The 16,075-nt window shown below is 34.5% G+C and overlaps 1 long non-coding RNA gene across 1 annotated transcript in view; it reads left to right on the forward strand.

Moving 5' to 3' along the window:
- The window catches only part of LOC136851598 (uncharacterized), a 226,683-nt gene that overhangs the window by 174,999 nt on the left and 35,609 nt on the right, over positions 1 to 16,075 (forward strand). Inside the window, exon 3 of the long non-coding RNA XR_010856921.1 lies at positions 14,937 to 15,105. This is a non-coding gene — a long non-coding RNA (uncharacterized lncRNA). The remainder of the gene's footprint in view (positions 1 to 14,936; positions 15,106 to 16,075) is intronic.

The raw sequence follows: 16,075 nt of genomic DNA on the forward strand, positions 1-16,075 counted from the left end.
TTTGCTATATACACCCATTGTTACGCACATAATATAGAAGTTAAATGTGAGTCTCTCTTTCTCTCAGAAGACTCGGTAAGTTCATTTTATAGAATAAAAACGATGGAAGACTTCTTAAGTTATGCGAATTTTCAAAGAACTCACATAATCTTTCTATTGTACTTTCTAGAGTGTTATAAAATCTAGGCGTTTAAAGTTAAAATGGTGCACGACATATCACATGCTTATAATAGATCTAATAATTGGTCATGGATTGGAAATCTCGAAGCAAGTGAGAACAACTACGAAGAAACACCACGAAAACAAAAATAAAATATCTAGTAGAACATTTTAACAAAATCAATAGTGAAATTACGAGGGTAATTAATGAAAGTATAGATTAATGTTTGAGAAAACATTTAAAATGTGGAATCAAAGAAAACATTGTAAGATAGCACATGCTTTCTCTCTCTCTCTCTCTCTCTCTCTCTCTCTCTCCCTTTCTTGCTCTCTCTCTCTCTCTCTCTCTCTCTCAAAAGGCAACAGACAATCCTAAACAAAGCCAACACGTACTTTTAGGCAAGGGAGTAAGGCTGACCAATCTTTATTGCTGAGTAATTAGCCGAATTTAGTATGCTGTAGCATTTTATCAAGACAGTTCCCATGAGACTATTACGACCCAAATGGAGCTCTCTTGTTCAAGTAATCACCGGTTTAATTGCCAAAGTTTCCTGCGAAACCAAATCTTTCTTCCAGAGCTGAAGTGAGGAATGGTAATTACGCGATAACAAAATGAGAAGAAACTGGAACGAAAACGTTTAGGAATAGTCTTACGAGTTCTGATTGATGAGCCAGTTAAGTGGAAAATGGAGTACAGAATATTAGACCATTATTTACCTATGAACACAGAACTAATGTCACACAGTAATACGTAGCAGCAATGTTTTGCATTGTTTAATTATTATCCTGCCGTAATTTCTTTCTAATCTCAGGCTTAAATGTTATTATTACACGTATAGGAAAAAGCACCTTATCAATGTCCTTCTCTCTCTCTCTCTCTCTCTCTCTCTCTCTCTCTCTCTGGAACATTACTCTTCTTGGAGTATTCCAAGATATTTCCATAAAGTTGAGATAACAAGACTTGCCTTGTTGAGGAAATTACCATATTACTGTCTCATATACTGACTGGAATAATCAAAGTCTGAAAAGAAATGACTCCGTCTCTTATTGTTTTGAAGTCTGTACCTCATAAAAGAACAACAAATCAAAATGTTGTATCCATGTAAAAACTGTTTAGGTGATTCCAGCAATATGCCAGACTGTAATAAAGCAAGAACTATTGTCATAAGTATCACTGGTTCTGCATCAAAGCGAGGTTGCTTGTTATTTCGGAAACTTATTTGATCTCGTAATATTATGTTACCAGAATAAAAGACTGTTTTCTCATAATGTCAGTTGTTGATGAGCTTGTATATAATTCATGTGTGGTGCTATATATTCTAGTACAATTTCATTGCACTTATAGCGTCGAAAATATGACGAACCTAAACTACTTTAAAACGTACCTAAACGACTGCAGTGTTTCAATCAACTTCTTTATGTGAAAACAAATCAGAGTTTACGCCAATATGACACCAACCCTAAAAAAGCTCTGTTGTATATAACGCCATGAAGGATGAAATATTCATTTTTACGTATTCACTCCACACAAAACGCCACACAGTACACCAGATGTCGCACTGTTTACCAGACACAAAACGAAGAACCAAGTTTTATGTATCTCTGGTCTTTCATGAATATATTTCGACGTCAGTGTTTATATCTGAACACGAGATGGGTGCGGAAATGAGCTAATTTGTTCTAATACTGATTTTTTGTACTTGATCTGCCAAATTCTATTTCTGAACTTATTTTCTGTCATTCAGTAGTAAACGGAATTACAGTCTTTTATTGGTAGTATATTCGAACTCATATGGCCTTAGGATTTTTCCATGATTAGCAAAAGAGCGTGTCTTTTCAAAGCTAATTTTGATAGTATATTACGCTGACATGATTTTCTAAATTAATATTTTGTTAATAATAATAATCATAATAGCGAAGAAAACAATTCCGATGAGTAATAATTTTCTAAGAATAGTAATATTTTTATAGAAAAGCATGTTTAAATGAAGGATGAATAAAAATCTCTGTCGTAAATAATGTGGACCAAAAATCCGGAATCTGAAATATATCACAGCGTTAACTTGTTTCCTCATTTTCACACTACAAGAACCGGCGGCACTTCGCAGACATGATTCAAGTAAAAATTAACATATTGATGGAAATATATTTTCATTTATGTAGGAAAAAACGGTAAGTTCAGATATATACAAATAACATGAGCAAATGTTTCGTTTTCACTATTTTTAAATCGTATGAGAGAGGAAAACCTTGGAAAATAAAAATTGGCTAGGGAAACTTTCTGACCAACTTCCGCCCTGCGTATACCCTGCACATCCTATTTTTTCCTTGAAAAACTCATGAATAAATAAGGTATCACAAATTCCTTCAGAATTGGTGATTCAAATTTACGGATACACAAAACTTTTCCGTCATTCGTCTTTATCTAAAATGATTACTTACGAAACTGGTTTTTGCAAGTGAGGGCAAGCATTACAATTGAGGTTAACCCAAGGTGTCTAAGGTACTGAATAACACACACACACACACACACACACACACACACACACACACATACAAAGTATGTATTAAAACCAGAAAGGTAAAATAATAAATTGTAAATCGAAGGTTCTGCTTTGAAAGTGTTAAGTTAGAACAACATAAACTAGCTTCTCCAGAAACTAAAATGGATAGGAGGAAAGTTTTATGTCCTTATTTCGTGATGGGGAAAGGACCCGAGGCAGAAGTTCCTAAATAGCAAGTCATAAAAGAGCTAGAGATGGAGATGATGTTGACTAAAATTGGAAGTGGACGTCCTTTGGGAATCGAAAAAAGTAATCAAGTCTTCTTGGCCTTCAAGGTGTCCTTGAGGTTTTCTCTCTCCTCCCCATATCTCTCCTCCAGTAGCTTTCTCACTTAGCAGGGACTAAAAGAAGCTCTGTCCTGACACCAGTAAAAAGGGATAGATACGACGACGACGGCCATAACGAAGACATTAAAAGAATAACAATAAAAGTAAACAGATATAAAGATCAGAAACTTTTACCATCGCCGTCAGCGAATGAAATCCACTTCTGTCTTCGCAGCAAACTTCCCCAAGAGCGGGCTGAAGCAATAAACAATCTTATCAGTACTTAATGATTAAAACGCAAAGTTAGTGGGCGAATGATTTCAATGATTCTCATATGTCTTCATCTGTCATCAGTTTCTTTTGATACAGGACTTACAGGATTTACTTTCCCCACATTAGTGTGCAGAGTATGTGTGATCATTTAAGGTGCTTTCGTATATCTATGAATCTTCACGACTGGGAAGGGAATGTGTTCTTTGACACAAGGTGGCTGTCAGTCAAATCAGGAATTATGTATAACACTGAAACTCTAACATTTGTTATATGTTGGGTACTATTATTATTCAGCTTCTACCTCACATCGGGATCGATCTCAGGACCCCCGATTGTATGTTGGCTTTGGGCCCTCATTATTATTATTATTATTATTATTATTATTATTATTATTATTATTATTATTATTATTATTATTATTATTCTGGAATGGTAAGAGTTTATTTTAACACGTGTAAAAGAGTATTCAGGCTGATAATCAAGTTTCCCAAGACCAGAGTGCTCATATGCGACAAAAGAAGAGTAGAACTATAATATAGTTCGGTCGAGATAAAAAAAAAAAAAAAAATCAGTATACACTCTCCATGTAAACAATATCGAGAAATAAGTAACAAAAAAGTGGCAATGGTGGACGACACTTTCAGTCAGCATGCCAGTCTCTCCTGTACTCAAGAAGTTTCTCACTTTATGACAGGTAACCAAGACCAGATAAGTCAGGTACCTGGGCTGAAAAGTAGAGGTTAGCCTATTTACCTTTTTATCTTCAACTTTACGAGTGACAGAGCAAAATGAAAAAGAAAGAAAGAGAGGGAAAGGTTTTTCAGTCCTCAAGTCCACTTCTACCGGTAATAAGGCTCTTGAAGCCTTTTCTCCCGAGGACAAGTACGTGTTTCGAGTATCCTGTATATCAGTACTAACGATGATATTGCCTCTCAAACTTCTGTATTTCTCTTGAAAGTTACCTACATTATTATAACCACTAAATTATTTATTATTCAAGCGTTTAAGAATTTCAACAAATGCTTTTTTTGTAGTAAACTATTGCCATTATCTCATAATTATATTACTATCAGAAAAAAAATAATCTCGTGTCACTGTCAGGTATCAGGAAATTTTCGTTTGATTTGTCTTATCTTCTATGATGATGAAAGCCACGATTTCTCGTTCAACTTCGTATTTAGTTTTTATGAGGATCATGGAAAAAAAGTACCTTTTTGTGTGTTTTTAATATTACTAGTACGTTTAATTTTTTTTGAAAAAGATCAAACAATCATATGAAACAACGTTGAATGACCGTTATTTACATAAGAAGTTTCGACTGCATAGATGTCTATGTTTGTAAAATGAGAAACCCAGTGGGAAATAAATAACAAATAAGCAAAGGGAAAATAACGACCGAAATTTACAATAGCATTTTAAATTTTCGTAATAACTATTTATGTTTTCGCATTTCATTCCATCTTACTTATTACTAAATAGATCACTGTTACAGTGATACCTTTTCACCTCGTCATGAGAAAATAAGAGTTAAAGGATCTACTTTCTCTTCTTTAAGATTCTCGAGAGCCGAATCCAAGTCAAACAAAGGGAATGTCTATCCAGTGCCTCACCTTCCTCCTCTTATAGTATTTTTCGTAAGAAAAATGAACTCGGTATCAATGATAATGTCGGAAAAACGCCAGAGTTTGAGCCAGCAACATTAAACCACCAAACTGGAGGAACGAGAAGCCATATTGTGAGCAACAAAGATTGTTCTTGACACATTAACGACTAGATGGACAAAAAAAACTCGTTGGGCTAGAATGTCCCCAACAGCTGATATAGAATGTGTTTACATTTGCACATTAGTTGTCCCCGGTGTATAAACTGGAAGCAGAATTACGAAATCAAACTGTCGACGCGATTTTGTTCATAAAACACTATTTTTTAAAAACTACTTTGCAATAATATAGCATAAATAATGGACAATAGCAACCCTAGGGAATAAATACCTCCTCCTTTCTTCATCTGAATTCAGTTTTAAAATACCATGTTTGACTCTTTTTATTACTGAGTTAAAGTAAAAGAATAGATAAAATAATTGGAATGAACAAATAACGAGAGAACTTGGTTTTAGACTAGGAAAAAGCATTTAAGCAATGGTGGGAGAGAACGAAACGGATATTAAATTGATATATATATATATATATATATATATATATATATATATATATATATATATATATATATATATTTATATTATTAACAGGACCTCATTCAAACTGGATGGTATCCAGTGGAGTATTTATTCAGAAAAGCTACGAGCTTTCTTGGACAAACAGTCCTCATTATAAGGTATCCATACAATGACCAGACGCATAGTCCAGCTGTATTTATATCTGTTTGCTGGGTACTTGATCCTATAATTGCCTTGCTCCTCCTGTGTGACCCCCATCCCCTCGTGACCTTGGTCTTTCTCTGCCCGCGTCTTCATCTAGGTGTCCGTTTCCCGTGCGTCCTCTTGCGTTTTTCCTTCATTTCCTTGCTACTGTGGAGTGTACGATTTTTCTCGATATGCTGTCTTCAAAGCCGTTTCCGGCGTTCCCTGCCATCATCTTGTTAGCACATGTTATGAAGGCGTTCTCTACAACCAGTCTGGCCGTTTTGTTGGTGTTCCTGTACAGGAAACTCATATTTTCCCAGTCTATTTTATGGTCATTTTCCCAACAGCGTTTGGCAACTGTCGACGTCTGATTGTAATGCCTTATGTTCTGCATGTGCAGTTTGCTTCGCTCTTTACAGGATTTGCCAGTTTCGCCGTAGTACCCATCTTCAGTCTAGACACGCTACCATACTTACACCCCTCTAATCTCTGCCCCCTCTACCGACTTTTTGTTTCTAACTATTTTATTCTTAATGGTGTTTTTGTAGCTGCCTATCAATTTGAAATTATCTAGCTTCCTGTTGATAGATGTAATAGAGTTGTTGTCCGGGACTGTAATTATTTTCTTTCCTACCAAATGTTCCTTTTCTGTCCTTTCCCTCTCCCTCGAATAGTTTTTTCTTGCCTTGATGTGTGCCCGCTCCCACCAATACTTAGGTATCCTGATCTCCAAAAACTCTCCCTGAGGTATTCCGGCTCTTCATCTAAGAACTCGGGTCTGCAAATCCTATAAGCCCTAATGGCCAACCCTGTCATTACTCCTATTTTTTTTCTTTCCTATGACGGGAGAACATATGTATGTATGAATTGGTGTGTGTCTTCTTCTTTCTTTTTATATACCTTAAATTTTAAATTTTCCCCTTCCCTCTTTACCAGGACATCCAAGAAATGAATTTCTCCCTCCTCTTCTTCTATTGTGGACTTGATGTGTTCATTTAGTTTATTTATGTTTTCTAGGAACTTGTGTAGATCTTTCCTTTCTCCCTTATAAATAATCAAGATGTCATCCACGTATCTTACCCATTTTACGATATTTAAGTTCCCTTTATTTACCTTGCCCATCTCTTCCGTTTCAAACCATTCCATAAAGATATTAGCTAGGATTGGTGAAAGATTCGAACCCATGTCCACGCCATTTTTTTGTATATAATGGTTTTCGCCCCACTTGAGGGCCGCTGATAACAGTTTTATTAAAACGTCATGATCTAGGTCGCATATTTTTTTTTATTATTTCCATCGTCGTCTTAACTGGTACGTTGGATGAAGACGAGGGCAGAGAAAGGCCAAGGTCACGAGGGGGTAGGGGTCACACAGGAGGAGCAAGGCAATTAGAGGATTAAGTACCCAGCACACAGATATAAATATTGCTGGACCACGCGTCTGGTCATTGTAGGCTACTTGATAATGAGGACTGTTTGTCCAAGAAAGCTTGTAACTTTTTCTGAATAAATACTCCATTAGATACCATCAAGTTTGAATGAGGTCCTGTTATTAATTCTACTAATGCACAGAACAATTGTGTATGTGATAAAGTTAATATATATGCTGTATATATATATATATATATATATATATATATATATATATATATATATATATATATATATATATATATATATATATATATATATATATATACTGTATATAAGAAAGCACAGTAATTACCTAAAATATTGACATGTTTTTAAACAGTTGTGATTGTTTTCAAACCCATTCCCTAGTTAATAATACTGAAATTTTAAACAAGAAAATTAGGTCATTCTGGGATTTCCTGGATCCTTTATCACAGAGATATCCTCCTTGGCAAATAATATATATATATATATATATATATATATATATATATATATATATATATATATATATATATATATATATATATACATATGCTTTGATTTCGTGATCACAGTAGAAATGCTTAAGTCAGCATGTTATTTAGAATAACTAACCTTTATTTATTTTATTACAGGAAAATGTAACATTTCCGTCTGTTAATACTTTTTTACAAAATACGCTAGACTTCTTACGTAACATGGTTTATCACGTATACCTAATCCATGTTTCCTTTGATAAATAGTGATGTTAAGGAAATTAACTGAATATAAATGATTTAAGGAGCAAGCAAACATAGAAAAGGGGAATGGTAAGAAAAGAATGGAAATATAGAGATGGAGAGCGATGACAGGCGACAAAACCTTGTGCACAGATTAAGAAATACGTTTTCTTTACGGTAGAAAATGTGTCAATAAAGAGACTTATATAAATACTGTATAATTTCGACCCTCGGTCTTTCTCCCACACCGGATAAAAAAGCGGTGGCAGGAAAATAATAAACAGTAATTTATGAGAGGAGTTTAACCTTCCACAAAGTTGTATGTTTAATACCTATGTGTCAAGAATGATTCTCATTACCCAGAATGACAACTGATGTGCCCTATAAACCTTTGCATATATCATTAACTCAGTATTTGGACACGATTAAGTGATACTGATGTTGAATGAGTTTTATATGAAACGGTATATGGATGTTTTATGTGCTGAATGTATTTCGTGTGTATACAATCTTTCCAGTCCCAAAGGCAGGAATAGACCCAATTCATTCTCTGATGGTGTTGCATTTTTAATACAAGTTCAATCAGAAATAGCTTTGTTTATTAACGTTTCAGAGTACGGAATGATAATCTGTAAATTGAACTTTGAATTATTACTGAGTACTGGAATATTCTTAGTCGGTGTCTTTGTAATAGGGACAAGTTTTCATTTCACTGATGTTACCATTTATTTACCTTTTTCGTGTATATTTTACCTCCTTGTTGTTCCGTCTTCCACCTGCTTGTTTCTTTTACTTGAATAATACTTTTATTCAAGTCATTCAAACTTTCTCTCTCTCTCTCTCTCTCTCTCTCTCTCTCTCTCTCTCTCTCTCTCTCTCTCTCTCTCTCTCTCTCCGCTAACCCTTCACCATCCACCCTCTTAGCCGGTTCATGGTCATTTTGCATCATTGCAAAGGGAGATAAAATCAGGGAAGGAAAATGAGTTTTGTTTGAATCACCGCTGAATCTGCATAGTAAGGATGCAGGAGTATACAGGGGAACAAAAGAGGAAAACATGTTTACAGCGATCAAAGCAACAGTGAGAGAGAAAGAGAGAGAGAGAGAGAGAGAGAGAGAGAGAGAGAGAGAGAGAGAGAGAGAGAGAGAAGCAGCACAAAGATAAATCAAATGAACAAAGGTATAATCTTGAAGACTTCCTGTCAGCTACATCTTCAAACACTGAAAACGACTACTCTGGAGAGAACGCAATTTTGTTTCATTAGATTGGTTCTTTAAACTTTTGTCTTTTTCAAGGACTTATCCTTCTCTTACATCCTTCGTTTGTGTTTGATACCAAGTATTCAAAGTCTATTCTCATGCTTCTTCTCTCATATATATATATATATATATATATATATATATATATTATATCCTCCAACGTATATATATATATATATATATGTGAAGAATCGCAGATGCAAAACATCTCAGGTTGAAGAGGTAAAGGCATGCATGTCTCTTACAAGACAAGTTTATTCTGCCAACGTTTCACATCACATGCATGCTTTCTTTCCTGTGACAATAAATACTTAAAATGTCACTTCCACAATGAAAAATTTCCTTTACAACTACAAAAAAATTAAAACAAGAACTTGAAAGGAACACCTACCAAGGCAAGTTAAAAAGTGACTAGAAAGACAGGGAGGAAATAAACAAACAAAGAAACCTTAACGGTAAACAAACAGGGACTATAAACAGTTGTCTGGAACGATTTTCTGGTAATTACAGAAACCCTCCAACCATCACTGTCGTCCTTACAGGCACAATAATTCTCCAAGCGGGTCCACAAATCTTGGTGGCTTCAGGACGGGTTGCACATTGTCAATTCCCGGGTTCTCCCATTTTCCTTTGTGGTACATACACACAAACACACACACACATATGTATATGAATGTCTTTTCCTGTAATACTACAGTGTAATATGAATATAAAAGTCGCTTTTTAGCCTTTGCCTCAAGCTGAAGTTTCTTTCAAGTTCTTTGTTTTAATTTTTGTTTATAAATTTTAAAACACTATTTAAACGTTTAAATAGTGTTTTATGGGCCTTCTCATATTATGTATATATATATGTATATATGTAAATATATATAAATATGTATATACAGTATATATATATATATCTATATATATGTATACATATATGTATATATATATACATATATATACAATCATATATTCATAAATATTTATACATATTAATAAAACTAATAAGATTATTAATAAAACAAAGGTCTGATCAGTATTTAGTTATGATAGTGAAATATGTACAGTCACTCAAAAATGTTTTGCAACATGTTCCGGAAGTTGTCCTTCACCTAACAACAATTTATTCGTTTTATATTTACAAGGAAATGTGCTTTTCTTATTCGATTTTGGTTATTAATCATACGCTTAAAAGAGAATGGTGAGAGTAAAATCCCCATTACGAAAAACAACGAAACATTTTGAAAAAGTTCGCTTATAATGGCAGGGTAAAAGATTCAAATAAAAAACTATAATTAGTCATCCATTCAATCCCTATGGGAGTAAATTCAGAGACTTTCTTCTTCATGGATAAGTAACCCAATGGAAAAGTATAGGGAGAAAATCAGGTAACACCCAATGGATACTTTGTGGCAGAGATAGAGAGGGAGTAGATGATTAAATAAAGGAATTATAATAATGATGAAGCGAGAAATAAAGGAATTATAATAATGATGAAGCGAGAAATAAAGGATTTATAATAATGACAGAGAGAAATAAAAACCGGTTAAGGGAAACGGGTGGTAATTTCTCTGACGCACTAGTCTTGTCTGTACTTGTTTCATGCGCTGACGACGGAGTTGTCATATAGCGCCAGATGTCACTATGATAATCTGTTGTCTGAAATTTGAAGTTTGTTGCAACACATTTTTGAGTGACAGTACACACAGCTCTGTAATTACTCTACTTTTATAGGTCATTGCATTTTCATCCGGCACGAAAATAACAAAAAGATGACTTTCAGTGAAAATGGAAAATAACAGAGATCGCTTTCAGTTGACCAAACAGCACTGGTGGAGGGGATACTTGAAAGAGCCGAGTGAAGAGACAGCGCCGTGTCTTCGTGACGGTCGAGAGGAAATGGACCAGGAAATGGAAAGTTCAGGTCGCAATCGAGAAATCTGGAGCCCAAAAGAGCAAAAGAAAACAGAACAAGAAAAAGGAAAATACATCAAAATAAGCATAATGTCGTTGATGCTTTGTTGTGATGAAGGTAGATATCTAAGAGTAAAGTGACGGCATAATGGAGTGATTCAACACAACGTGAAACAAAGCTTCAATTATTAGTTGTGAGAGTATAAAAGGAGGGAAATTGGAAAGTACCATATCACGTCAATTTATCCTTTTTCCTTCCCAATACGTCTATTGCAGAATAGGTTTTGATGAAGTAAGATTTCATGAAGGGAAGGATAATGGACTAGGATGATTAACGCGGAAGACTAACGCGCCTGTTGGATCTCATATACTTTAGAAATTGGACCTATGGTCAACATCAGTGAAGAGACGCATCTTATAAAAAGAAGTAGGCTCGTATTATTCTTGTCTTTTCTGTTTAAGCGATGGTAACTGAAATATGGCGTTCGTCATCCGTAGAGTTATCCAGCTCCACGAGAAAATCATCGGTAGTGTTGTTCTAGGCTTGCTCGGTTCGGCGTGAACATGATCAGAAGAGCCTGAGCGGAACGTGGCTAAGAACACTATTGACGAGGAGTTTCCCCCTAAGTTTTGAGGAAAACTTCTACACAGAAATGGACGCTATATTTCAGTTAACCTCGTAATTACTCCGAAACTAATGCAATGCATTGTCCCTTAATAAAATTGTCCCAGTTTACGACTATTTACATCTCAAAAAAAAAAAAAAAAATGATAAACATCGGCGAGTTACTGGAAGATTCCAATAATCCTGTGAAAGCAATTATTATGAATAAAAAAAAAACTATATAAACTGCGTGCAGCTGATGCAGCTATCACTTCTAATACTAGGTGCTTAAAAGAGGAGTTATGTATTTCAGAACCGAATATTAACGGTACTTTTCATCAGAATTTCGGAATAATGACAATATGCGTTTTCTTTACAGCGTATAATACTGTATGAAACTCTCATCCATTGCCCACGAAACTCTCAGCCGCGACCCAGAAACTTCCAACCTCGGCCCGGTGGTGGCCTGTGCTTGATGATTGGAGGGTGGATGATCAACATACCAATTTGCAGCCCTCTAACCTCAGTACGTTTTAAGATCTGAGGGCAGACAGAAAAAGTGCGGACGGACAGACAAAGCCATCTGGATAGTTTTCTTTTAGATAAAACTGAGAATTCTTTTATGACTCCGAAGATATTACAATGTTCGTGTGGCCTTCTTTTATAGGTAAATTAGCTCCTCCTCCTAGTCTAGTCTTCCTCGGCCTCCTTCTTCTCTCCTTCTCCTCCTCCTCCGACTTTAAAAAGTTTTTGAGGAATGACAGGAGCAGCAATTGAAAACTTCCCTCGGCAACAGAATCATTAAACATATCATTTATATGCGGGCAAATTTAGGGCGTGTGTTTATATTCACTTAATAATAACAGTATACTTCTTTTACTCCTGTTAACCATCAAAGTAAACGCTGTAAACGATAATAAAAACAATGCGATGAATACACAAACTTTTCACAATCAATTATTTTCAAAGATGGATTAATACCTTTTTTGTAAAAAGCGTATTCTTTCATTCAGGTGCTGCAATAAAAGGATGAACTACAAATGATATCAGCTGTAAAATAATTGACCTTAGAATTTCTGGGATTTAAATTCAAGATTTTCAAATCGAAAAGGAAGTGCTGAGAGAAGATTCTAATTTTGATTATTTCACTTTATGTTGCCGCTTTTTCTTCGTTTGCTTGTTTATAAAATTTCTTACATTTTTATTTTCAATAGTTATGCCTGAGTTTACGTATGAATGTTACCTTGACGCAATTACTGAACATTACTGAACTTCCATATTTCAGTTCCTGAGAGATCTATATTTTCTGAGTTGTCAGTAGAAACTCCTGATCTTAACACAATATCAAATTTAAAAAAAACACATAACTTGCTAATGCATAATACAAAGCCTCTTTTTACTAGGGTGTGGTTAAGTCGAGATGCTTCGTAATAGTTATGGTGTCTCGCAAATTTGCCAACGATCAAGTATCAGTTTTTGTGAGTCACTGGCGAATAACGTTATGCTTGGGAGATTAAAAGACCTATTTCCGAAGGGAAAGTGCTGTTTATTTAAAGCAGGAAATCTCAGGAGAAGACAACGTTAAAGAATGAAAAGTAGGAGAAAACTAAGTCAAGATTGCCCCAGATTTAGTAATACATCTGCACTTTAATATTTTTACACACCCACACAATCACACACCCACAAGTACAAAAACACACGGACAAACATACATATATACATATATATGAATGTATGCATTATATGCATGTATGTTTGTGTGCGTGTGTTTTTGTACGTGTGGGTGTGTGGTTGTGTGGGTGCGTAAAAATATTAAAGTGCAGATTCATTTCTAAATCTGGGGCAATCTTGATTTAGTTTTCTCCTACTTTTCATTCTCAAACGTTATCTTCTCCTGCGATTTCCTGCTTTAAATAAACAGCACTTTCCCTTCGGAAATAGGTCTTTTAATCTCCAGAGAATAACGTTATTCACCAGTGACTCACAAAAACTGATACTTGATCTTTGGCAAAATTGCGAGACATCATAACTATTACGAAGCATCTCGACTTAACCACACTCTAGTAAAAGGAGGCTTTGTATTATGCATTAGTAAGTTATGTGCTTATTTTTTTTTAAATTTGATATTGTGTCAAGATCAGGGATTTCTACTGACAGCTCAGAAAATATAGATCTCTCGGGAATTGAAATGTGGAAGTTCAGTAATGTTCAGTAATTGCGTCAAGGTAACATTCATACGTAAACTCCGGCATAATTATTGAAAATAAAAATGTAAGAAGTTTTATAAACAAACAAACAAACAAACAAACACACACACACACACACACACACACACACACACACACACATATATATATATATATATATATATATATATATATATATATATATATATATATATATATATATATATATATAGTTTAGTTTGTGTGTGTGGGTGTGTGGTTGTGTGGATGCGTAAAATATTCAAGTGCAGATTTATTTTCAAATCTGCGGCAATCTTCACTTAATTTTCTCTTACTTTTCATTCCTCAACGTTGTCTTCTCTGAGATTTCCTGCTTATATATATATATATATATATATATATATATATATATATATATATATATATATATATATATATATATATATATAGATATAGACGCTCAACATTAGTTTTGGTTAACTTTTAATAAAGCGTATTCTTTCATTCAGGTGCTGCAATAAAAGGATGAACTACAAATGATATCAGCTGTAAAATAATTGACCTTAGAATTTCTGGGATTTAAATTCAAGATTTTCAAATCGAAAAGGAAGTGCTGAGAGAAGATTCTAATTTTGATTATTTCACTTTATGACCAGGTAGCTACAGTATGTGTCTCCGTATCTGATATGTGCAGTTCGACTTAATATCCATTTCTAAATAAATAATTCCAGTTGAAGAATACTAACTGTGATAGAAATGGCAAAGAAAAGGGACTGAAAATGTATCTACTTAGTTAATCCGGTCTTTTGTAAGAGATAATCCGTTCTGATAGTCTTAAAAAAGATTTTTCCCTGTAAAATTCTAGTCGGTGTTAGCATAAAAGGATTCTGTATAGCAAGATAATGTCCCTTTGAGCTGGAACCATGCACGGATTACAGTGGAAAAGCTTTATTTTGACATGTGAGAACGGGAAAAAATGGAACAGTTTAGAATTATGAACATTTCCACAAATCTTTTTTTTCCTCATTCTCTCTATGTAACTTTTCCTTCAAGGCACTAAGCTGCATTTTCAGATAGCCTTAGCTTTCATATAATGATATACCGACAACTCACAGATGATATAAACAGAAAGCTTTATATACATGTAAAATCGAATATATTAATGCAAACTGTATCTTTGAAGAAACAAATCCCTAATAAGTTTATTATATTTACTAATCTTTACTCTTTCCTTTCTTCCATTTCCTCTCAGGTGTCACCTTCAGGACAGTTTCCAAAGAACATGTCACGGAAGTCTTCTAACCTTCATTGAAAACGGAGACTGGAAATCCAGATAACCGTCCAAAATATCTGTGATCACTTTCAAGGACCTTTCAGTATCAAACTAGACTGTGGACAGGACGACGGCAGCGTGGATTCTGGTACGTGACTGGAGTTCCTTATTAGGGCACAACGTCTTAGAAAGGGGTTTCACAAATCGTGTTTAGTATCACTGGCTTTCAGATATTTTCGCTCTCAAGCTTCCAAATGTTTCCTAAGTGAATTTCGAACGTAGAGTTCTTTTTATAAAGATAATGTATTGTAGCCCTATATTACTACTTATTTTTATTTAGTATGCTCTTAATCATTAATATGAGTTAGGAAATACGTCATCTTTTTCTCACGCTCGATTCCATTTATTGCTGAATGATTAAAGATAAAATGACTTTCAGCAAAATATGTATCCAAAGGCGTTTATTTCTGGAGTTATAATTACATCGATATCATTTTTATGCGAAGTGAATTTTGCCTAGTCACATTAATGAAGATAGAAGGGTAATCATCATACCGGTGTAAAAATCAGTCAGTTATTAATCTCCAGATTTTTTTAAAGATGTCACCAGCCTTATCGCTATCTAAAGCCTAAGCGAATTAATTATACTTCGTAAATCTAAATGATCTAAGAGTATATATATTCAGGTCAAATATGCAGCACTTTGTAATGTTTTTTTGTATTCTCTCTCGTTGATTTGTTTCCTTTGCCTTTACATTTTGGGATTCTTTTTATCAAGTTTTTCATCGCCGTACCATTAACGTCGTCGTGGCGTATCTTGTAAAAGGAGGACGGAAAAACAGATAAGTTACCAACCACTCATTATCACTAGAAATAGTGAGACTGCTTGTTAGGATTCATTTACCATGATACTTTTGGTAACCCCCTCTCTCTCTCTCTCTCTCTCTCTCTCTCTCTCTCTCTCTCTCTCTTTCCATCTCCTTTCCATGTGAGAAATTTAAATTATGTTTCTAGGTTCCTGTTTTCTAAGTGCTGAAAATTTATGATGGTAGGCGCAATATACTGAACGCAAATATTATGAGATAGTTGCTTATAATTTATAAGTGTGAGGTACGTTA

The sequence above is a fragment of the Macrobrachium rosenbergii genome, chromosome 23 (assembly GCF_040412425.1).
Source record: "Macrobrachium rosenbergii isolate ZJJX-2024 chromosome 23, ASM4041242v1, whole genome shotgun sequence".
Lineage (NCBI taxonomy): Eukaryota > Metazoa > Arthropoda > Malacostraca > Decapoda > Palaemonidae > Macrobrachium > Macrobrachium rosenbergii.